Source organism: Argiope bruennichi, chromosome 2 (genome assembly GCF_947563725.1).
Source record: "Argiope bruennichi chromosome 2, qqArgBrue1.1, whole genome shotgun sequence".
In the NCBI taxonomy this organism is placed as follows: Eukaryota; Metazoa; Arthropoda; class Arachnida; order Araneae; family Araneidae; genus Argiope; species Argiope bruennichi.
This window is the reverse complement of record NC_079152.1, coordinates 134,704,947-134,730,832: the sequence shown is the minus strand read 5'-3', so window position 1 is coordinate 134,730,832 and position 25,886 is coordinate 134,704,947. Positions and strand designations below refer to the sequence as shown.

The 25,886-nt window shown below is 30.2% G+C and overlaps 1 protein-coding gene across 1 annotated transcript in view; it reads right to left on the bottom strand.

Moving 5' to 3' along the window:
* Positions 1–24,805, bottom strand: part of LOC129961960 (uncharacterized) — a 291,846-nt gene extending 267,041 nt beyond the window's left edge. The window contains exon 1 of the mRNA XM_056075609.1: positions 24,660–24,805. The gene's annotated coding sequence lies outside the window, so the exon portion shown is untranslated. The remainder of the gene's footprint in view (positions 1–24,659) is intronic.
* Between the last annotated feature and the right edge of the window lie 1,081 nt (positions 24,806–25,886).

The window sequence follows — 25,886 nt, the reverse complement described above, 5'->3', positions numbered from 1 at the left end:
CAAGGAATGAAGTGTCCAAACGATCAGAAATTGGGCTGCAAAGCATGTAACATTTAAGGAAACACATTAATTATTTAATCTATACAATTATTATTCAAAAGTTCTCTTTTTTTTATCTACTTTTTTAATCCATTTTTATCCGTCTTTTAAAATCATTCGATCCAAATTATCCATTAAGATTTCCCCGACTGAATTTTTTCCCCTCCCGCAACCCACGGTCCCAAGATATCGAAGTCTTAGTTTGAAAGGTAGCCGAAACCTCGGTCATTAATTTTACAGCAATGCTAATAGCCTGAATATCATTATGGAGAACAAAATTGCCGTATAATTATGCATTTAAATTTCGATTAACTCCGCTTTTTAAAGGAAAGATTATTAATATATTTTCAAGTGCGAAAAGTATTCCGAGTTTTTAAAAATCTCCCTGGGGATTTAATGTTACATGAAGCCTCTCGAAAAATTTTATAACAGTGCCATTATGTGTTTTGCAATTTACTTTTTAAAAAATAAAACAATTTTTTTATGATATAAAAAATGTTATAATTTTTCCAGATAATGAATTGAACATATTGTAGGAAAGATTTATATTTAATCGAACATATTGTAGCCAAGACTTATATTTGGTTGATTATTTTTCAACCAAAAAGACGTATCTCAAATGGCGATCAAAGTCAAGTTAAGGAAAACATTTTTTGTGTGACAATAATGTAACAAAATGATTTAATTACGAATTAAAATAAACAATGTTAAATTAATGATAATAATGAATTTTGATAAAATTTGGTTTAATTGTTTATTTTTTTACTGGTTTAATCAGTTATTTCCTGATTTTGTGGACGATAAAAAACATTTAGAACGAAAATTTAAATCGTATTTATGTTTATATTTTTTTCGTAGTTTATTTTAAATTAAAAAAGAAATAAGATATATCAAGTTAAATTTTCCCGCAGTAATTATTATTGCTACGCTTATTATCAAAGTTCAATCTCCAATTAATATTTTCACTCAATTTAATATTTGTACACATTATATATTTATGCTTTTTCCTATCTCTTGAATATATTGTGGTATTTTTTCGAATTTAATATTCCATTCCTTTAAATATTACTTGCTGCAATCGGAAAAGGCATCAGATCGTTTCTCACAGGCATACACATAGTTGGAATTTTAAATAGACACAGTGAAATTAAAATTACAAAAGAATAAACTATATTGCAAATTGTATATTTGTGTTTTTCCCTAGCTCTTGGAGTATATTGTAGCATTTTACACAATTTAATATTCCATTTTGCTAAATATTACTGGTTAGAAACGGAAAGGACATCAGATCGTTTTACACAGGCATACATATAGTGGGAATTTTATGTAGACACAGTGGCTGAAAAAAAAGTGTGGAATTAAAGTTACGAAAGAACAAAGTATGTTGCAAGGCACCATGCTGTAAAACAATTGACAATCTCTGACGTAGAGGCATGCTGATAGAATAGCCAAAGAAATAATCTCCTACAATTTCAGACCAAATTGCGATACAGAAGAATGGTTGTGTAAAATGCTGCTTAAGAGAACTTACAACAGAAGTTGTGCAGACGACGGCACCCTTAAAAATGTAATTTACTTCGAGAAAAGTCCCAGACTAGAATATCAGCCTGAACTCAGTGGAGGATACATGGGGGGGGGGGGGGGTTATAACTTGCTATAAACCGTAGACATTTGGAGAAATGCTGCCATAATTTTGATCGCATTTGAGCAGTTGGTCGGCCTATATGTGATTGGCTGATAAATTAAAAAAAAATGATCTAAACCGATTAAGTAAAAAATAATTATTTATTTTTATAATCAATCTTTTTAAGGCCTTATATATCCTATCTTCTTTAAATCTCTCACTATTAATGGCCCAATCCTGAATAGTTTTATACTATTGGGCCATTTTTGAGTCGGTTTCTTCTTCAAACGTGGAATTCAGGATCTAAAATGATGGGATTCTTAGTGATAATTTGTTTTACATTTCTACATCTCTTATTTAAAACAGAAAGCGAACCAAAAACGGCCCATTAGAATAGAACATTACCGCTGGATTGTGCCGGGTTAGTAGGGAAAATATTTTTTTTAATTAAAAGAAAGCTTCATTAATGATCAGTTAATTCGTTATCGGCGACTCTCGGAAGGTCACTATTATAAACACTACGCGTAAAAAATTCTATTCAGTGCAGTTCAGTCAACTTGCCATTAAAACGTATGTTATGTTTATGTTAAAATGTTATCAACGTATGTTATGTTTATGTTAAAGTGTTATCAACGTATGTTATGTTTATGTTAAAGTGTTATCAACGTATGTTATGTTTATTTTAAAATGTTATCAAAGAGGGTGTAGCATTATCTATATAGTAAATAAAGAGTTTATATTGTTGAAGTTTAAGGCAAGTATAATGTTGATGGTTGGCGATCATGGAAGCTTTAAGTATCAATTTGTTTTAATACTTATTTTTTTATTTATTTTGGAATTAAAATAAAGTTTGAAAGTATCAATTCCAATTTCGCATTTAAAGTGAAGTCTTACGACGTATACAGTACAGTTTAGTCCCAAATGTCTAATTCAATAACTAATTCCCAACCAATTTTGTGTTTCCTCTTGACTCTGAAACCAGGCCAAAAAATTCCACTGCCAAGACTCTATTCTTGAGGATGATATCCTCGGAAATGCTAATTTGTATTCATCCCTGTTTTTTTCATTTTGACTTTTTGCTTGACGGATATTGCAACTTCACTAGCTGCACATGATGCAGACTCTACTATACGTTTGCATGTAAAGACTCTGTTTTGTATTTCTGTAATTCCCTTAAATATATCTATCAACTCACACCAGTTCATACCTTAGACAAAATTTGTATTTTATCTTCAAAGCAGCGTCAAAGGAACAAATTATAAGTTTGATGTGAAATAGTTTGCTTGAAAAGATGTCAAAGACATTCATACTGATGTGCATGGGAAATTTGGCTGTAGTCGTCAAGAATACTCTACAAATTACATTAAGCTAAAGAACTTATTCGAAGATTCAGTTAATTAAAAATATTTTTGTAATTTTTCCAAACGTTTAAAATAAATTCTTTTTTGAAGAATTCAAATCATAATCATCGCTCTTAATTCAATATTGCATAACATTTTGTTTTGTTTTTATTCATCAAGTCAGTTTCTCAGTTCTTTATAAATATTCTAAGAAATACCAGAAAACCATTAAAAAAGTTGTAATTAAAATCAACGAAATGAAACATTGCTTGCTAATCAAAAATATCATTGTAATGTTTTTTTTTCTTTTCATTATAAAAATGTAGCAATCAAATAATTTTAATTTACCTCCTACTAAATAATTCAAAATTAATAAGAAAAAGAACACAATAATGACATCCATGCAAATATATATCGCAAAATAATAGGGGTAAAACAGTACAATTTTAAAATGTATCTTAATCTATGAAATGAAAGCATTGGACGAAAAGAAAAATCAAGATTAAAAAAAAGGAAGAAAAGATCTTTTAAAATAGTCTTTATTGGAAAAAGTTTCTGTTTACCACCAACTATGCTACTTTAGTGCTAGAATTTTTTCAATAGTAATAGTGGCTGTTTACAGTTAAAAAAAAATGCGAGTTTCTAGTTGGAAATGTTCTGATGAAGAAAGGTGATAACAGAAGTCAGAGGAAAGTTCATTAAAGTGAACTTTTCTCTGTTGAGCCGAATCTTTACCTCGAGACCTTTAAATTGACTTCTGTAATTCCTCCTTTGTGGAGGACATTTCGGATAAAATACTGAAATACTTATAGAGACATGAACAAAAGATTTTCAGATTGCTTATTGCAAAAAATATAGGTAAAAGACAAAAATGATAAAACATTTCGTATCAACTATCAATTTATTTTTATTTCATTCAAATAATGGAATCAATTCTTATCGACATGATGCTCTTAAAATCCGTCTTAACAATTTATTTAGAACTGGAATTAATTTCGCATTTACTTATGTTTCTGTGGAATAAATACAATTCTTTTAACCACTTTAAATAAACGGGTTTTTTTTCGTAGAGGTTTTGGTAATAATTCTTATATTAAGCATTTTAAGACAAGTTTACAGTTCTTTTGCTAGATTTTAAGTCTAATCTACTATTTTTAATCTTGCTTTCATTTTAAACGGTAGCATTCATCATAATTTGTCTAATACAAATTGAAATAATTTTTTACCAATTTATTCTGTATGAAATAAATTTTAATGGAATTATTTAATAGATAATTTTTTATATTTTTATAAGTGTATTGCAAGATATTTTTTGCCTCCCAAAAAATGAGGTGCAGTATTTTCGCGCCTACGGTTTGCATTACTGAGTTTGTCATGCTTATACTTTTAAAACATTTTCATATGATGAAGAACTCATTCCTGTGTTTGATATCAAAAAGAAAATTAAGTATGATTATATTTTTTCTACTTTAAAATGTTAGGTGAAAAGTAAATAAGGCGCCTCAGTACTGGCGTAAAATAATAAGGCGTATCGGTACTGAATATTAAATGAGAGACGGATACCCAATATACCATATGGTAAGTAAATCGGTATTTAGATATTATAAGGATTATTCAGTACCGATTATCATGTGACGGTGACTTTAAACAAATGCATCTAAGTAATATAAAGCATTTTTTTTTTTTTTTTTTACTATTTCCATTTTTTTTTTTTTTAGTTAAAAGATTCCTGATAGAATTCATAGTCTTTAAAGAAAATAATAATATTTTCATGATATTGAACTATTCTTTTATTACAGATCGTTGAAAAAAAATTTGTAAAAATGTATTGCATCAATAAATGCCGTCGTACGATTTTTTTTTTCAGTTTATTCTTTAGAAAACTTCTGCCGAACTGTTAATTGATAATAAATATATCAAGCGATAAAAAAGTCTTTTTACAGGTTTATCCTTATGAAAAAAGTTTTCGCATAAAATAAAATTGACGTAGAAAAAAAAATCTGGAGGAAGAGACATAAAGTATTGGTGAAAGCTTCTTGGATTAAGAGATAACAATTTAAAATGAACTATCGGTTTTCAATTTATCATTCAAGATAAAAAGTACAAACAGAGAAGAGTTTAATTTTGTTTTTCACGAAAAAAGTAGTCATTGTGGAAGCAAAAAAATAACTGAATTCCAGAAGGCCATGAAGCCATGAAAAGTTTTTAGGTATCAGCGCATCTTACGCCATACTAATAAAAGAAAAATATCCCATTAATGCAGAAACGTTAAGGTAATATGCTAACAAAATAGAGAGAGGTATCTATTTTCATATTGTTTGGATTTAAATTATCTTTATAGAATGTGAATCTAATAGCACTGCTCTAAATTCGTAATAATTACAAGAGCTGGTGAATAAATAAGCAATATAAATTCACAAGACTGTCGCATTGTAGAACGCTGCTAATGAATGTATAGATGGGATAATATTCTCGGGAAGAAGCTCGTATTGTTGTGTTTCCATTTTGATAGAATTTCCATGATTTAGTGAAATTGGATGCATTCGTAAATGAATAAATAAGTACAAGTTCCGAAAGCATAATACTTTTTTTATTACAGGTTATTGCTGGCATCTTTTGAAATCTTTGTAAAACTTAATTTAGATTTCCACCCACTCACACATGAGAGTAAAAATCAATGATTTATATAGTACTCATCCGTTTAAATATATGAAGAATAGAATTTAGAAACGCACAATATTGGTTCATCTTTCTCTAAAAAAATAAATAAATAAATAAAAAATGACAATTCTACCTAGATGCCGTAAACAGGGAAATAAAAACAGATTATGCCTTCAATGCCTTCAAACCATATTGTAAAATGAAATTTCACTGCAAAATTTTCCAAAATGAATAGAAAAGGTTTTACGACCAAGAGATCCATTTCCGGGTAGATTAAAAAAAAATTATAACGATAATTGGGTGAAAATTCCTTTTTGAATTCTAGAAAACCAGCGGGAGTTTATCAGTTTAGCTCTCTTCGTTTTGTAGCTAATGTGTTTATATATATTCGGACCGCCGGATAGAATTCCTCTGAGGGATTTAGTTCAAAATTTGATAGAAATCTGCAAATTTGGTGTTAAAAACCAATAAATAAATTTCATCTGTCTAGCTCAAATCGCTTTTGAATTATTATATTTACAGAACGACAGACAAACAAAATTACAAACAGCGAGAATGGACAAAACAAATCTTTCTCGCATGCTCTCTAATAAGCTTATGATGCCAGAGAAAACTTTGTGTACAAAAGTTACGAAACGTTAACTTTTGGCTTGAATTTAGAATTTTTACTGGATCAATCGTGCGTCTTTGGAGAGTTTTTTGGCGATTAATCCTTAGTATTCTGTTTATAGTATCCGAAAATGGAATTTGGGAGACACGTTTTTTCACAACCGATTGATTGAATATTACTCATTTAGTAACAAAAATCTCTCATCAAATTTCATATATTTAAATTATCGAGTCTTTGAATTTTCGCGTTTTCATATTTCTGAAAGTACAAACTGGCATACAGTCAACCCGCAGTTGGATTTCGTTCAAAATTTGACAGCTATATATATTATAGATATTAAATCTGAGCATAGAAATTTATCTACCTAGCTGACGCCGTTTTGCAGTTATCGTGTTAACATATATTGGAATAGCCATACAGGCGTGCTTTCTCTGAGCATATTTTACTCAAAATTTCATAGAAATCTGCAAATTTGGTATAAAGACCATATGCCAAATTTCAACGAGCTAGCTGAAAGCGTTTTTGAGTTATTTTTGTCACAGACAAACAGACAGACAGATAGACGGACATTATGCAAAAATGTGTTTTTCAAACTCAGGAAGGTCTGCAACGCCTAGATTTGTCGAAATCTTGAGTTCAAAAATTTTGACGAAAGATCTTCAATACTCTCGCTTTGTATACTAGAAAATAAAACTTTTTACAAGCAGATAAATATCCATTCTTCTGAATGTTTTTGCATAACAGCGATATCCATAGTAATAACGCAATCTTAATTGCGTGCTAATATCTCTCAAGCTTGGCTCTTTTAAATCGGTACTAAAAGGCATAGTACTATAGCATGTGACCTCTCTAACTTAGCAGGTTTAGAGAGAATTACATGATAGTAAACCACTACGACACAATTCATGGCAGTTTTTTAAACTGTTTAACAGCTATGGAACAGTTCAGAGAACAGAAAAGTTTATAAAAACGATTTTTTTTTTTTTTTTTTTTGAAATTTTATCTTGATATACCGGGTGAGATATAAATTCGTGCAAACTTCAAAAAATCATAATAAAAAAAGTAATGCTCGAAAAAAATTGCGATTTGCGGGAATATGTTTAGAGAGCCTTTGGAATTCATTATTTCCATTAAAAAAATTTATTTAAAAATGACCGATAGATGGCTCTTACACGGTCATATCGAGACGGTTTATGCAAATCAGAAAAACAGAGCACAGTAATATTATAGTTCATTTCATTTTAAAGCAAAAGATGCTCAACATGACCGCCACCACAAGGTATTAAGCAAGTGAGGAGCGTAACTACGCCTATTACAGCTGCGTGTAACATGTCGGCATCGATGCCACTAACGGCCAATTGAATGGCATCTTTCAGTTCCATCAAAGGAGAGCAGGAGAGCCCTGGTAGACACGAGACTTCAGGTAACCCCACAACCAAAAGTCCGCTGGAGAAAGATCTCGCTATCGTGACGGCCACTCATTCTTACATCCTCTGCTTATCACTCTGTCTTCAGTGAATGCGTCTAGGAGGAAAGTCTTAACGAAATTAGCAACGCGGGGTGGGGCACCATCCTGCATGAAGCTGACGGAAGATAACGCACGTCTTTGCTGCAAAGTAGGCATAACGTGGTCTCGCAAAAGCCAAAGATACCGTTTTGCAGTGACGGAACAGGTTTTACAACCGGATACAGGACAACGCTCTTCAAAAAAGAATAGGCCTAGAATGAAGGACGCAGTGAAACCGCACTAAACAGTCACATGTGGAGAATGTAGTGGTTTGGTCGTGTACACACGAGGGTTTGATGCTGCCCAGATACGACTGTTTTGCGTATTGACGTCACCATGCGATGAAAAGTGGGCTTCATCTGTCCACATGATGTTCAGTAACCATTGTGGGTCACGTTCTATTTGTGCGAGCACCCATGTTACAAAGGCTTGTCTTTTCTCGTAATCTGCTGGTAACAACTGGTGAAATGCCTCTATCTTGTACGGATGCAGCTTCAAGATTTCGTGCAGAATGCACTGGAACTCCCCATTGAAGTCTCAGCTGCCACATTTCTCATGACCCTTTGTACAACAGGGACGCGGTCAGCACTGACGCATGGTCTGCCACTTCGTGGACGATCCTCTAATCTTCCCTTTTCTTCAAAACGGCAAACTAAATTCAATATCCCATCCAAAGAAATTGTTTTTTTTTCTCCTTCGCCTTAATTCCTTTCAACGATCGTAACTGTCGCAATTCTTTAGTCGCGGATTCACCGTTCTTATAGAACAGTTTCACCACTAATGTTATATCCAGTAGCGATAGCATGCTACTGGCGTCGAATGTCAGATCCATTATCAGCCTTGTGTTTTATAGCTATACTGATTTGCATAAACAGACTCGGTATGACGTGTGAGCGCCCTCTATCGGTCATTTTTAAATACAATTTTTTAATGGAAATAACAAAATTCAAAGGCTCTCTGAACATATTCTCGCAAACCGCAATTTTTTTCGAGCATTACTTTTAAATTATGATTTTTTGAAGTTTGCACGAATTTATGCCGTACCCGGAATATTTATCTTTGATAAAAAAAAGACATTAAAACATTTTTTTGAGAAATAGCTATCCAACTATTATGTAATATAGAATAATTCCTATGTTTGTCCTAGTCTGAAACATCAGAATTTTTTAAAGCAAAATTGAAAAAAAAAAATAGTAATAAGAATAACTTTTTATAAAATATGAAAAACTAGTTATTGTTACTTTTCAAAACTACTATTATTGAGAAAATTTTAGAAAAAATAGTTTCTAAAGAATTATTTTTTATTTTTCAGTCTTTTTTGTTAAAAAGATCATACTAGCTGGTAATTCAATTGGTACATACACCACTATTTACTTATTATTAGATGTTTTAACTATTTGATCCTCCATTAAATAAAAATGGGTGGAATTCGGAGATAACTTCTGAAAGTGGCTATTAAATAAAAAAGCGAAGGAATTTCTTGCTCCTTCTTTATTTAAAGGAAACTAGCATGGAAATTTAGGTGATGTGTTGAAATATTCAATACTTAATAATTGGAGTCCTAAGAATCATTTCTACAGATAACTTCCATTAGTCCTCTGCCAATAAATGGGATGAAAGTGTGGTGAATTGCATATAAGCCAGTAACAGCGCTTCTGCCCGAACAACTGTTTTGGCAAAATCGGATCGTTACTGGACTGCTAACCAAAAGGTCCCAGGTTCTATCCTCACGCGTCTCATACCTATAAAAAAGAATGAGAAGTCGCAGGTAAATGATTATTGGGTGAATAAATATGATATGCTCATTTTTAAAAGATGACGTTAATTGTACTGCTTGCCAGCAAATAAATCAGAAAAGTTGTATTTGAAAAGTGTGACAATAATCTCTAAAATTAGAGTTTGACTTCTTATTAATGTTTAAAAAAAATTTTTTTAGGTTAAAAAAAATCAAATTCACGTGTTACATTATTTAACTGCAAAGAAAACTGCGGCAGAAATACATTGCTCTTGGACATTTATGGTGAACATACCTCATCTAATATAATAAAAGTGTGCGTCCAGCGATTCAAAAATACTGTTTTCATTACACATAACAGAGAACATTTTAGACCACCAAAAAAACTCTAATATTAAGGTACGGAACGATTATATCATGAAATCACCATTGTTGAATGATAACATCAGATTTGATCAATTTGAACGAAGCGTTGAAGGAAAAACATCCAGAAAATGGCGATACGTAATAATGGTTGTATCCCAACATGACAATGCTCATTCGCATATTACCAGACCAGGGAAAGAAATTTTAGTAACTCTACATTGGGATATGTTGTCACACCCGTCGCATTCACAACACGTTGCTTTTTCGGATTACTATTTATTTCGCTTTACGCAGAACATCTTTTCTGATGGGAAGTTTAATTCTCACACAAAAATCAAAAACGGGTTTGATAACTGGATTTCTTCCAAACAGCGAGGTCTTTCTTTCCGGATTTCGTTTATTTCTTGAAAGAAGAATGAATGAGGAAGTTTCATCGGAGGAAATAAATTAGAATAAACCGATCTTTAATTTCTAGATTAAATTAGTGCTGTATTTACGTAAAAAAGGACCGCGTGACATGTTGTTGTTATTGTTTCTAATGGCACTTGCCATGGACAAACCCGCTGTTACGAGGACACCGATTTAAGCCGGTAAGGTGCGTCTTTTGTTTTAGTATCGCCAACTATTACCAAGAGTACGACTTTGCCACTCATGCATCACTCATTCGCTTGCACAACCCCTTTTACAGTAGGGCACATACACACATCTCACAGATAGAACAGAAGAAGAACAACCATGCCCGAACCGGGACTCGGACGCCTAGATCACGGGGAAGACACGCTACGCCTATGCCAGGACGCCTGCCCGAGTTACATTCATACGCGTAACAGGATGAAAATAAATCCTTTATGTATGAGCTTAAATTGATAAAACCAGTACTAGTAGACAACCCACGAAAAACTTTTCATGTTATAACATTTGCACCACCGCCTACTCCCTACCGATGATAAAGTTTAAATAGTTAAAAACATCTATCCTTTAAAGCACTGATTTATAAACAAAAAGAAAAAAATGCGAAAATTATTCAAAACATTGCATTATTACACTGTTTATGCATAGCATGAAATTGATGTAATAGTATCAATATTCTTCAGTATTCCTCATTTGTTCTTTATCGCAATAATTTTTATCTCTCTGTTCAATATAGAATAAAAGTTAACCTTTAATATTAAAATTCTTAGTGCTTCTTAATGAATGAAACTGAAGCAGATTTACAAGATTTCCTCCATATGAATTTCTTCTTGTATTTGCCTGTGCTTTGTCAGATATTCGGAAATATTCAGGAGAGAAAAATAAACATATCTGTCCTTCAGGACATCTATTTTATCTCAATTTTCTATGAAGAGAAAGAAACTGCTTATATTAAATTCAGTTGCTAAACATTACTGCTGAGGTTTCCTCTTTCAAAAATATTTTGAAAGTTGCAAGCAAAAAAAGAGTTTTGAAAATTGTTAAGCAGGTATATGCAAACTTTCCTTAATACATGAAATAAATAAAATCGTAGCAATTCGTTCCGCCGGGATATTTTTAACTATTCAAAATCTGTTGGATGTTTGCCAATTTAACAGAGGTTATTTTTTTTTTGTTTTTATCAAACGCTGGGAATGTAGTAAAATAATTCTTTGAAATCAAGTTTATTTCAAAAAGTATTTTGGTAAAAGGGAAAGGTAAAATAAAAATAAAGACGTTACCGGTAAAAAGGAAGTAACATTTTTTCAAAACATTGTCATCTAGATTTCAATTCATTGTACATGTAATGGCATTTGATGATTGAGTCAGAAATTTTATACATTATATTCGAAATAATATTAGATATATAATAATATATACATATACGATCGGTAAAATTAGCAAATTATTATTGAGAAAAATAATGTGTTCAACTAATTTGTTCAATTATCTATATCTATTTAGAAGTAGAATTTTCTAGAAAAAAATTTTATCTTTTCACATCGGAAGTGCTTAAAATATATAAACTGTCAATAGGGTATCTCTTGAAAAGATAATATTGATATCTATGTTAATATTTTCTTTATGCTGATTTTAATATTTATTGTTATAAATTTTAATTCATTTTAAATTGCATTTTCTTTTGGTCTTCAGTGTCCTTGATTAATCTTGAGATTGCTAATTATTTCTTTGTGAGAAAAATGCTTTAGTTTTGCTGACACTCATGTTTCTATAATTGTCATACTATATTTTTTAACAATAGAACTGGCGACAGTTTTTGGATTACAGTTTCACTCAAAGAATAACAAACATTGGATTATTTCTCTTTTTCGGTGCTTAATTTGGCGCATAACTATTTACTAGAGAATAGGATTTGAAGCTTTAATGTTTAATTATTTGGAGCTTATAATTACATGGTACCAAACATTATTAAAGGAATTCTTCTGAGGGCTTTTACATTCGAGTAGTTTTACAAATAACATTATCTACAAAGTAATAAATGGAAAGCAAAGCTTTAGCGATATGCTCTCAATTTTGTCATATTTTAAGCAAGTTCGATAGCAAAACTCACTTGATCACAAAACACGTATATATAAATAATATAAATGAAAACCAAAACGCATTAACAGAATTCTATAAAAATACAACAACAACAAAAGCTGAAACATATAGGGAATCTCTCTTTTATATTGCTTAAATAAAATGCTGAGACTACAATCAGTCATTAAATTTGCATAGAAAGGTATTTTACACCTCTAAATAGTTACAGAGCAATGATTTGAGTGTGGCAATATCTTTCCTTTAAAGCATTACACTACACTATATAGTTGGTGCATCTATTTTAACGTACTGATCACTGCAGGATTTTACATAAATTGGTTGAAAATGGTTATTGGTTTTCAGACTGATTCTACGAAGCTATGGAAACATAATTAATATTTTATCTCATTGGTGCATTTTTTTTGAACAAAGTTTGTTGCATTTTTGATGGCCGGTTAACAGTGTCCATCACGATGCTCATGGAATAATTTTATTACAAATGAGAATACAGTATTTTGTTTTCAAATAAAACTTCCAGACAAAACTTCTGCAATATGAAAAAGCTTCCGATTCTTCATTTTATTTAGTTACAGAGGGTGTGACAAGTAACGTGAATAGGTGAAAGCTAAGCTCAAAGATCATTTTAATTTATCAGGTCGCCTATGGCCAACGGGATGCTATTCAAGCAACCAGATGGGCGTTACAGGTGACGTCCCTCCCACCGCAATCAATCTGTTGATAAAGTGACTATGCTATTACTCAAAATACCTCCTTGGATGTATACATTTGTATAAGCCTGCATAAGACATTATGATGTATTTTTTAAGCTATTATATTATTATATGTAATGAATTCTATTATTATATGTAATGAATTCTATATGCTATTCTATTATGCCAGCAAATTGCACAGCTTTAAATATTTTAAAATTTATTTTTCATTATTCAAAGAAAAACAGCTTTGTAAAATTCGAATATAAATAAAAAATAAAGCAATAAAGAAATGTTCTGCTAAAAATTAAGATTTTCAAGACATGGAGTGGTAAAGAAAAGGGAAATATAAAATAAATAATTTGCCATAAAATGCATATTATCTAAATGAGCTTGTATATTCAGGCGCAAGTCATAAAGATCAAAATTCTATCGCTGCTCCCAGAATATTCCAAGATTTCTGTTTGATTTTTTTTTTGAGGTTGTTTACGATTTCATCTTTAAAAATTAAAGTAATCCCCAAGAGAGCAGTAAATTCATTTTTATGGGCTACAGTCATCAGTTTTTATTTACACTTAAGCGGGAACATAAAAACCTTTCAATGAAATCAGCAAAAATACGTTCTTATCGTTTGAACGTTTTTGCTTTTCATTCAAAAAATGTTCTTAAAAAATCAGGTTATGCACAGTAATTATGAAACACTGAATCTTAGCTGATATTTTCACTGTTCTATGATGCATTGCATATGCATTTAACTTCATCGCATGTAGTAAAGAGAAATGAATATGCTTTTCGAAACAATACTTGGTCCCTTAAATAGATTTTGATTCATATTTTGGCAAGTATCAACTACCTTTTGTATTATTATCTCACATTATAAATTATAAATACAATTTGATGAGTTTTTTTACTAATCTAATTCTCATACACGCGAATAAGAAGACAGATAATTAACACGTTGATCGATAGGATGCAAAATCGCATTGATCTACTGCGTTTCGTCTTTGAGTTATGTTCTCAGATAGATAAACTTATGGAGTATGAGTTTGAAATGTGGGGAATTCTTCAAAAACTAAAACGGAAATTTTTAATGAGTGTAATAATGTCTCTGTTTAAACTTAAATCATCAATAAAGAATGTAAAGTTCACTCGGTTTCATCGAAAAAAATTAATATTAATTATTGATTGAAAGATAATTGAGTTTTAATAAATGTAAATTCACTCGAAATTATCATTGAAAATCTTTTAAGAATTCTTTACCTACATAGCAATAAGATAGCAACTTTAATATACAAAAACTACTTATAATTCGTTTTTTAATAATTTATTGTAAAAATGATGATGGCAGCTATTGAGCGTTGCAATCTAATACATTCATAAACTAATCTAGTCGAATGATCATAAAAAAAAGTCGGAAAAATACATAAGGGCAATTTTTATTATTTTAAATTGTTTAATTATCCATTCAAAACAGACCATTATATATATTGTACCGGAGATTTCGCCGGCGTGGAAGCGGTAAATTTGTAACGCTGGTATTTCACGTCTCAATAGAAAGCTATTATTTCAAAAGGAAACGTTAAAAAAGTTATAGGTATAAAAATACCTATACATTAAGATATAGCACCTCAAGATAAATTATTTAGAGTAGTAGTAAGCGTTTTTAATCTCAATTTGGAAAGCTACTTTTTTTTCAATTGAGTCGAAATTTTTGCAATTCTACTGAGTATGTGTTGCACAAAAGGATAAATCCAATTAAATCTTCAGATCGATAACCATGTTATTTTTTTTAATTCAAATTTTTTGAAAATAGCCGTCATCTCCAAAGGCCTATAAGTGCTTTTGCAATTTTCTGCATCCGCGAATGAAAAAAAAGAATCCCATTCTAAAAGTGTTGGCTTTCTGATTAAAAAAAAAAGGAAATTAAATTAAAAAAAGAAAAAAAATTTAAATTTAGTTTAGTTTATCATCTAACATATGTACTTCAGAATTAAGAAGAATACATTGAAAATTTCTAAACCACTCTTCCTTTCAGTGCGTTAATCAATACTACGGATCTTTTTTATATTATAGAAATATTTGGAGGTTTAAATCGCAAAGTGAGCTAACTACAATTTGCAGTTTCGTGATTAAACAAATCCAGTCACATTTCCATGTGCGAAAGACATCTTTCTACTTTTATTCGCTGGTGAATTATTGATTTTCACCATTTCAGCGAATATTTGAATGATATGGAAATTGAATCATTTAATCATTTAATGAGTTGCATTGTTATAATAATATTACGACTATAAACCGTGTTCACATTATATGGAATTTCTTTCTTTATTTCCGTCTAAGTTTCGAAGCAAGCTAGTTTTGCTGAGTCTCTTAAGAATATACCCTTTTACAAAGACTTCACTGTGAAGGAAAATTTTAACAAAAGTTCCGAAGTTATCATCTCAAGTGCATTTGGATAATCAGTCAAGTTATAAAACAAAAATTCTGAAACCCCTCCGAGAACTCTAATAATCTTCCAATTTTCTCAAGTTAATGAAAATGTTTTACGTCCCATTGATTCAGAATAAAATAATCCTTCGCGGAATTCCAGACAAGCATTTTGCGGTGGAAATATTTAAATATTGGGAAAAGTATTTTCAGCTTCAGCGGGTCTGATTTGAATATTCGCGAATGCAATATCCTGCAGAAGCAGAAAGAAAATGCTTTCGAAAACTGAGTTCTGCATACGGTTTAATGATTAATTATGTTCAATCATTTTCCTGGGGCGATTTTTGCTTTAGGGAGTTTATATTCAAACAAATTTCGTGCTCAGTTCATGCGTATTTTTCGTTAATTGCATGCAGTTTCTGTTCTTAATTTTATATTAGGGAACTAATTGATCTTAGTCGGCATTTTGGATTGATACAAAGAATAACACGCATATGTTGAATTGCATTTAATATCCTTGTGAAAAATGCTACTTAGCAGCAGTTGTTATGATACAATTTATACTGAATAGTCTATACATCGTGTATAAAAATACATAAGTGGGGCTAACAATGCATATGATAAAGGAAAATTATTCCTTTTATAGGTTAGACAAGAAAGTCATATAAGATACTTTAAGTTTATTGATCCATTGCTGTTAAAGTTTAGCAATACGTACCAGCTATATTCGAGATAATTTAAAATTGTTGAGCCAAACGTGAAAAAATGTTGATACTCATCAAGCTAAGGAAGTTTGGTATTATTGTGTTGTTTCAGAGATGGAAACGATGGATATCAGATAGCACAAAAGGCTGATTTTTTAGTTTAGTTACATTAATGTCTCTTTTTTAAGCAGCTCTAAGGCTATATTAGGACGGACCTCGTACCTTTGAACCGCGGTCAGATGATGAAGATGATACATGAGTTAGCACCCCCTCTCCAAACTTCCACACCATACCAGGGGGAGGACGTTTGACCCCGATGGATTTAACGTGCACCAAATCCGCTCATACGATTGTTCTTCGGTGGAATTAATTATCGAATCTAAAGGCAAAGAAGCCGAAACATTCCACCAGGCCATCGCGGCCCCTTGTAATGCTTATGAAGATAGAATTAACGAAAAATTAAAAATAACACAGAGGTGATAATAAATTCATATTTATTATTATTTTTCCCTCTTTAGTGAGATTCTTATGAAATCTGCTGAGACTTTCATTGACGAAATTGCGATCGACTTGCAAAGTAAAGTAAACCTGGAGAGTTTAAGACAATTTGTCCATGTCTTTACCGCCACTGCGATTAGTGCTGTGAGATGAGTGATCGTGATTTTGCGTATTTCTGGCCGTTAACCCTCCAAGCGGCAACCCCGGAAAAAGACGGAATCTTTTCTCCCTTCAAAACGGCGGACCCGTCTATAGACGGAAACAAAAACTCCCTTAAAACTGTCACTGCCCGTATTTTTACGGGTTCCAGCTTTTCCCTACCCCCAATCTCAAGCTGTGAGATAATGAGAAGGGAATGTGAGATAAGGAAAAGTGAATCGTTATCAGTGGACGATATGATTGATGTCTTCCTGCTCGCGCCCTTTTAAGCATTTTGAAATCTCGCTTACGTTCTGAGGCGTTCGTTACTTTTGAGATTTTGATAATAATTACGTATCCAAAATGAAATTTAAATAACGAGAATAAAATTGAAAGTATGAAAATATATACCTGGAATGAATACATACATAAACGTATTATTATTAATAATTTGAAACATAAGATTTTAAAGCTTTCTAGCATAAGAAAATAGTTAATGTAAAAAATAAATAAAAAATATATAATTAAAATTTGACAAGTTTCTTTTTTATAGCGTGCTTTCATTTAAGGATTTTAGAATTGACATTGCTTATGCAACTTATTTTTGGAAATAAGACACTAAACGTATTTACAGAATTTACTTAACGAACGAAACTTTTTAACTTTTAATGAATTATTTTTTTTAGTGTTCATTAATAAGTGTATTTCAAAACGGGGAGATATATAGAACCAATATATTAAAGTGCGATTTTTCGGAAAGATTAGTATTCGTTACATTAAATCCTTATTTTTATAACGTAATAAACTATATATGAAAATTGAATATTGGTTTCATTCTTTAAACCTTATAGAATTTCACACTGACGAATTCGAACAAAAATGTAAGCATTGTAGAGATATAAGTTTCATTGTTTTTATATTTTTCCTCTGGTTTTTAATAATATTTTCAAAGTTAATATAAGCGCAGTTTTTAAAGGTTCTATTTTTTGTATCGAAATATTAATCTTATTTCACTGTACAATCTTATATATACATCGCACGATTCTGTTTATATGAAAGTGGTTTATATTGATATTTTTACTCTTAATGCTGAGTAATTTAATCCACGAATTTTAATCCACTTGAAAGTGAGTGAATGTGTGAGTTAAATGTGAGAATAAATAATTTTAAAATTGTTCCATTATTTTAACTCCTTGATCTAATTTTATCTCATATGTTAGCATTTAAAAAATTTTTAATGCGTACAACTGGCATTTAGACTATTTTCTTCTCCTGTTTGGTCAGTTCGAGTTCACTGGATGTGATTTTTAACAAACAAGACGGGATATGATCTTTGTTTTATTTTATTTTTGATCACGAGAGTAAAAAAAATTCGGAAACTCCCACTTCCATGTAGTTTGAAATTCTTTATTCTTAATAACCTTTAGCCTCACATTTTCATTTTTTAAAAACAGAACTAGTCTGAACAACGGTGTCAGACATGAAAGTCGCTTGCGAATATTTCTATTAAAGTAGCGAATATCTCTAATTATAATGAATATGAATGTTCGTATTGGCGATCTCCAGATCAAACTGTTTGACTTAGAGCGAACGCACTTCGCCATTAAATAATTTGAAAACTGTTAACGTTCACCTCGAGAGGAAATTTTCAAAATTTTAATTAAAACTTCTGTTAATTAAAAATTATTTAAAATTTTACCATTTATCAGCGATAAAATACGAAATTATTCTAATATAATTTATACAATGTGTCATTTATACATTTGAATGTATCACCAAGAAAAATCATTCTTTGAGGTAAAATTAAGATCTTGAACTTTTAGTGTCTTATTTATTGAGATGCTAATTATGTAGCATTCTCTTCAGCCACATGGTTTATTTGTATTTCAGTAAAGAAATTTTTACCCCTTTGCTTTTAGCTTAATTTTTAATCTTTTAACTAAATCATCATCAATGGGTAAAAAGCCGGAATGAAATATAAGGATAACAATGAAAACGTTTAGTTTCAATTCAAAAATAAAATATATTTTTAAAATATTTTTAATTTAATTAAAAGTGGGGGAAAAAATTTGAATTCACAATTAATGTACAAATTATTTTTCTACTGTGATATTTTCGAAGGAACTTTAAAATTTTAATAATTTTTATTAACCCTTTAAAGGCCCTTTTTTTCCTAGTCATGTTGGAGTAAAATGTTTTTAAAATTAAGATTGGCCTAGAAAAAGTAATTCATTCAACTTATTAGATCAGTTTAATCTGATTTATTAATTAATTTTTCCAATTAATAACTAAGAAATAAATCAAGACACTTCATTTTATTTGAGATAAACAATTGAAACCTCTAACCTACAATTGAAACCTTACTGAAAAATTAGTAAGAATTTATGCCAACTTATATAACTTTATTCAAAAATTGTTGAATTTGGTGATGAGCATACTTCCCCTGTCCCTTGAAAGGGTTAGTTAAAATTTTAAAGAAATGATTCCCACTGTCCAATGTATGTAGATGCAGATTTTGGTAATTCTATTTCAAATTGTCTGGTCTGAAAAGTACCAATACAACCAGACAAGTAATAACACACACACTTGTCCATCTTTATTATAACCTTAGACGAATGTTTGTGCGTGGCGTCTATTAGATCTTCTATATATATCTTAATGGAATATGCATCTTAGAAAATGAAAACGTGTAAAATGTTTTTTTTTCTTTTTTTTTTCTGAAAATTTTTAAAAATTATGAATTAAAAATAAAATGAGATTTTGAAGTGTATTCCATCATAACTTTCAAAATTATTACAGAATAAGAAGGAATTTTTGGAAATTTTTATTGAATAACAGATTATTCAAAATCATTTCAAAAATTAAAAAGAAATATTCAGTATATACATAAAACTTTATTGCTGAATGATTCTATTCCCTGTATTTAAAAATTTAATAAGCCTGATTGGTTTCAACAAAAAAGGTTTTGCATTAATTGAAGTTTATTCACTCCCGTTTTAAATTAAGGAATTACTGTCAAGGAGCTGACAGAAAATTAAAAAAAAATCTGCAATACAGAATGGTACAATGAGTCTGCAATAGTATGAATTATATGACTATCAAAATTTGAAATTTCAAGATGTTTTGCTGAAGAAAACATTTAATTAAAAATTTTATATTGGCTAGTAATCTCGAAGTAACACATGTGCTGATCACCAAAAGCAATAAATAATGTAAAAGTAATAAGTAAAAAAGATCAATGCAACTGTATTTGCAAAGCTTTTAAATTCAGATTTTTCTTTTTAATGATTCGTTTACCCCACGGTTTGTCGTTATCCGATTGCAAAATAGTAAGAGCTTTGATTCTAACACGAAAAACTTAGAACTGAGATTTTTCAAAAACTGTAATTTATTTTAAAACAGTACTTAATATTCTGTAGGAACTTGATTTGCTGGTATTCAAAAAATTCCAGTTGCAAATGGTTAATTATGAGTCTAAATAATCTGTATTATTTGAGTCATTTTTCCAGGCCAAATTTGTATCATGAATATTACAAAGAAATATTTTGACAATTATTTTTATTTGTTACAGTCATAAGGCGCATCGACCCGTTATTTCAGCATTACTGAATAACTGGCCAATTAAATGTTGTACAGTATATTTAATTATAAAATTTTAATCATGCAGATAAATACTGAAAATCGATATATTTGAAAGTGAAACATTGCATGAAATTCCCTAATTACACAATTATTTTTTTGAATACTGAAGAAACAAAATTATAACGTAATGTTATTTATCACAATTAATGTTTTAAACACGCATTTTAAAATATTAAAATAAATTGGCAATGCACTGAAAGGGTTTTTTAAAAAAATTAAATCACTTGCAGGTAATGTCGAGAAATAATTTCACAGTACTACGGAATAAAATAATTTGCGAAACATATTGCAATGAAAAAAATATTAGACGAGGACTTTCATTTTATAAAAACCAGACTAGTATCAAAATAAACATGATAATAACTTATTCCTAACATAAATTTTATGGATTGTTTTATAAAATAATCGAAAAACCTCTAAAAAAATCAATCAAATTTTCGCATTTTCAATCGATGTTATTGTCAATCTCTTCCTAAGCACTGAAAGAAAAATGCTCTTAGAAATCGAAAGACTACGATAAAAAACACCTGCTACTCACAGCATGAAATTTGCTAATCACTTCCCACCTGCAGCGCTGAACTGACCGCAAAAGGGGAAAGCAATCCTTTTGACCAAACCGCGACATTTTTAAGGTTGAACCTGTTATTCCGGCGTGCCGCTTTCGGTAAGGATTGCAATCTGAAAGCCGCCGCCAGGAGGGTTAACATGGTCTAATAAATAGAAATTTATTGCATAGGCATTAATTTTGTTACGATCACCTATCACATTTATATGGCCTCTTCTCTCTCTGGTTTTCATTTCTGATACTAAAACTATTAAAAAAACTAGCGAAGTTTGGTGTAAGCTACTTCCATTTCCAAATTTGGATAATTTTTTTTTCTGCTGAGGAGTTTGTTGTTCTGCTAATCAACAACTTAATACAATTAGACTTCAAAAAAAATCAATCTTAATTATTTGGATTTTAATTGCAAAATGCAAAATAGTTTCCTCTTTTCGATATAAATGGTAGAATTCAATATTCTTTCTATTTTAAGGTATTTTCATCCATCAGTGCTTTTATCAATGGCTAAACACAAAAAGAAAAAAAAAATCTAATGCATCCTATTAATTGTTGGATATATTTACTTATTGCTAAAAAGCGGTAAAAATTAAATTCACCCATTCTGCATATTTTTGTAAATATTATATATTGTAGATTTTAAAGCCAAAGATACTGACATTCATGTGCAATCTCACGTTTTCCCATTCACCCTCCCCATTTATCCATGTGGATTCCTAAAGGGATGATATTGGAGAAGAGCGGGACTATAGAGAGATCATAGTTTGACTATGATCTCTCATAGTTTGATCATTTGACTTTAATGCACTGAAAAGAATATCCACCTCAATCTGAAGCTCATTGTGATTAAAAGCATAAATATTAATGAATTTCGTCGTATTCCGCTATTATAAATTAACTGGTCTTGAAAAATACATTTATAAAATGTCTACTCAGTAAATATTAGTTTAAAAATTTTATCATGGGTTTTTTTTGGAAATTAATTTATAATCATACTCAGGTAAATATGTTCGATAAAACAGTTTTGTATGAAATTAATTTTAGAAAATTGCATGCTTTTTAATTTCTATTATCATTTTCTTCTGATTATCTCTTAGTATTTGTGTCTAATTAATCCATCGCTAAGCTTTTATGGAAAAGGGGATAGAGATTTAAACCTGAGAAATTCATTTAATGATTTAATTTTTTTACTGCTTAAGATATAATTAACTTAAAACCAATCTCTCAAAATATTTAGTTATATGAAATCAAATCTTTACTAAGAATATCTCATCATAATTTACCGCATCAAGCAACATCGACTCGAGCGAAAGCACAACGCGCAATATTGATTTCATTCTGCCCTGCCCGCAAAACATACTATTGAAATGGCAAACTCTAAGTGCACCTAATAAATTCACAGCTGACATTTACTACGCTACTGAATATAAATAACCTTACTACAAACCTTTATGCTATTTTACAGGCATACCTTTATTCTATTTTAATTCGAATGTCTTAGATATTTTAAAGGTTGCATTTATTATCGTCGCTCGGTTGCAAAGATTTCACATTTACAACCTCTATAAATTTGTGAAATATGTTTTATTATTTTTTAATCAAACAAAAATTCTTCTATTCATTACTTTGTGCGTAAATTATTGTTAAAGTGTATAATTCAAATATTACTTAGATATACCTACTTATTTCATGAAATTACTGATAATTTTTAATCATTAATCATTTAATCATTTTTAAAAATATAATTATTTCATGAACTAATTTATTACATTCCATGATACAGCGGATGTCATAATTTAATAATAAAATAAATATATATATAAGTAAATATCTAAAAAATGTCTTTTGGTTATAAGATCCAGAATTCTAAAAATGAGAAAAATGTGTTGAATTTTTCATATAAGTTTACCTTAGGAAAAATTCAATATTGATGAAGAGATGCGGTATTTACAGAATTTCAATCAAATTTAAATTGTCTCAAAATTTAACAAAGTTTTGCATTTCTATAGATAAAAATTGTACACAAAATTTCATCCATCTAGACCCTTTAGTTTTTGAATTTTCCAATAATAATTTATAAAAACTCGTATTTAATAAAAAATCGTTTAGGAGTAAAGTATATATGTCGAACCGTCTAATTAACATTTTTATCTTCTATCATCTTTACAGACAGATAGACTGAAGACAGTCAAAATTTTATATAATTTATAAAAGAAATTTAAAATAAAATCATTTTTAATTTAAAAATAATTTTTTTAATAAAAGAAGTAGAGATCGAATTTTTTGTCGATTATAATACTTTCTATGCATTCTATTATATTATACTTTATATGCAGCATTAAATCTTCGCTTTTCAGAATTCACACTATCTGCAATTGCTTAAAATTAATACCCCGTAATAAAGTGAGGATTAATTAGTGCCCATTAACTATTAAAATGGTTATCACCGTTTCTACATTAATATAACCATTTACTTTCGAATAGTTAAAAAATTAAGCATACGTTTTATTTTAAGTTTTATTTTTTATAAAAGTGCATGCTTTAATAATAACCGTGTAGCTAGAAAAGAAGTTCCTAATGATAAGGGTGAGACATTTGTATTAAAGTTTGGCTTGTCTGGTTTTTCTTTATCCTGCATACTCTTTTGAGGTCAGGCCGGATAAAAAAAACGGATTTAGCCGGATAGTAGGGGGTATAGTTGATTGAAATGCTCATTTTTAGCATAACGTAATCTCATATCTGACCCTATTTTGTTTTTCAATTTTTTTTAGATATAAGAAATAATCTTATTTAATATTTAAGGCATACTCATTTTTTCCAGCGATACCGAATTGCTTTACGTTTCACTTTATGAAATAATGGAAAACTGCTCTGTAATTTGGGATTTCTTAAACTGTGGTTCCCTCCTAAATATGGTTACCTATATGAATTTAATAATCGCGGAAATCCCAGAAGAATTATTTTTAGTTGTGCTATCATTGTAACTAAATAAACATTATCCTAAATTTGAAACATTTTACAAAAGTTTCCAAATAAATATTCTTCAAAAAATTTTCGTAGTTAACCGTTAATAAAGCTTCATCGATTTACTTGTATTAATATTTGAGTGTTGATATTTTTCTTATTCATAGAAATTTGACTGCATATTCTTCCTTTTCCTATATTGAATCAAATAATGTTTTTGTTGTCGCAAAAAGGATTGTGATTGGAAAAATTCCAGAACATTTCTTGCAGCTGCTTTAATTTGCAAATTATATATATATATATATATATATATATATATATATATATATATATATATATATATATATATATATATATATATATATATATATATATATATATATATATATATATATGTATTTTTCATATTTTAATCAATTTTTAGAAGTATATTTTTTTAATGTAAATATATCGGCACACTCTTATAAATTTCAGCAATTCATTAAAAAATTACTTTTAAATAGAAAAAAAAGCAAATTAGTTAAAAAATTTCCAAGTTATTAAAATAAGAACTGCAATGGAATGAAAATTTCTGTCAGTCGGATGGTATTTTTTAAAATTATATTTATGCATTGACATGCAGGCAAACAAAACAGCAGGGCTTACCCCAAATATTAATAGGCTTATTCCGCTATTCGCCCTTCCTCAAACGACGAGCATTCCTTCATTCATCGACAATTTCAAGGTCACTGTTTCAGGAGTTTCCCGCCGTAGACACAGAGAGAGAGAACAGGAGCGAATGATTTTCCTGTCCGTTCCGATAACCGAACGATCTTGTTCTGTTCTAACCCCCTCGCAGATCCCGCGCGTAGGAGGGTACCCATTTCTAGAGCTCCACCTAGCGGCAATTTTGATAAATTGAATAACTCATGCACCCTCCCGATTTCCCGAATTCAAACAAAGAAAAAGAAATACATCTATAAATATATTTATTTAAAGAACATTCCATCGAATGTTTTCGATTATTCCAAACGATTTCGAACTTTTCTTTTGGAATATTTTGCGAATAGGGATTGGAAGACGCTTAACCACAAAGTCTGTGATCCCCCTTTCATTCCTAAGGGGACTTTAGGTGACGTCACGGGAGGCAACAGGTGCTTCTCGTTTCCATGGCAATGGGAATTGTGGGCCTGGGGGATGGAAGGCTGAGGGGCCGGGATGGCGGGACCCCGATCAACCCGGCTTTCACTTTTTCCCATTTCCGGAAAAGCCTTTTAAATAAATCAGAGCCAAAAATTCAGTTTTTGCCTTTACGGGGGTCGTGTAAAGTCTTGTTCGTGGACGGATGAGCGATTCATCACTCGAGTTGGATTCCAGCCTAATGCTGTCGTGCATCAGTCCGGCAGGGAATGGCATTCGGCGAAAAAAAAAATAAGAATTCTCGAGAAAAGTTGTCGTTTTTTATATCTTGTAATAAATGATTCTCTTTATGCTGAACATTGCTTCCCATCGTACTTATGTGAAGGAGAAGTTGATTGCTTAGGAATGTAAAAATTTGGCTTCAAGTGATGGAATTATTTTTTGGAGAATATGAATGCATTGGAGATCTAAATGAAATATTAAAGCTATAAAAAATGTTTTAATTAGTGTCCAGAATATTGCAAGTATTGGATAAATATTATACCTGCTGACTTTTAATTAAATTCAGTAAAAAAAAAAAATGTTTTAAAATAATTTCAAAGATTTGAGTTCAGTTAAATCGTGCTTTTGAAGGTAAACAGAAACAAAACTGTTTGAAGATACATTTGGGATGAATTTTTTGAAAAAAAAACTGTAAAGAGGTTAATATTTGTAATTTTTTGTTTTTAGTAAACAGGTTGGAAAAACATCAAT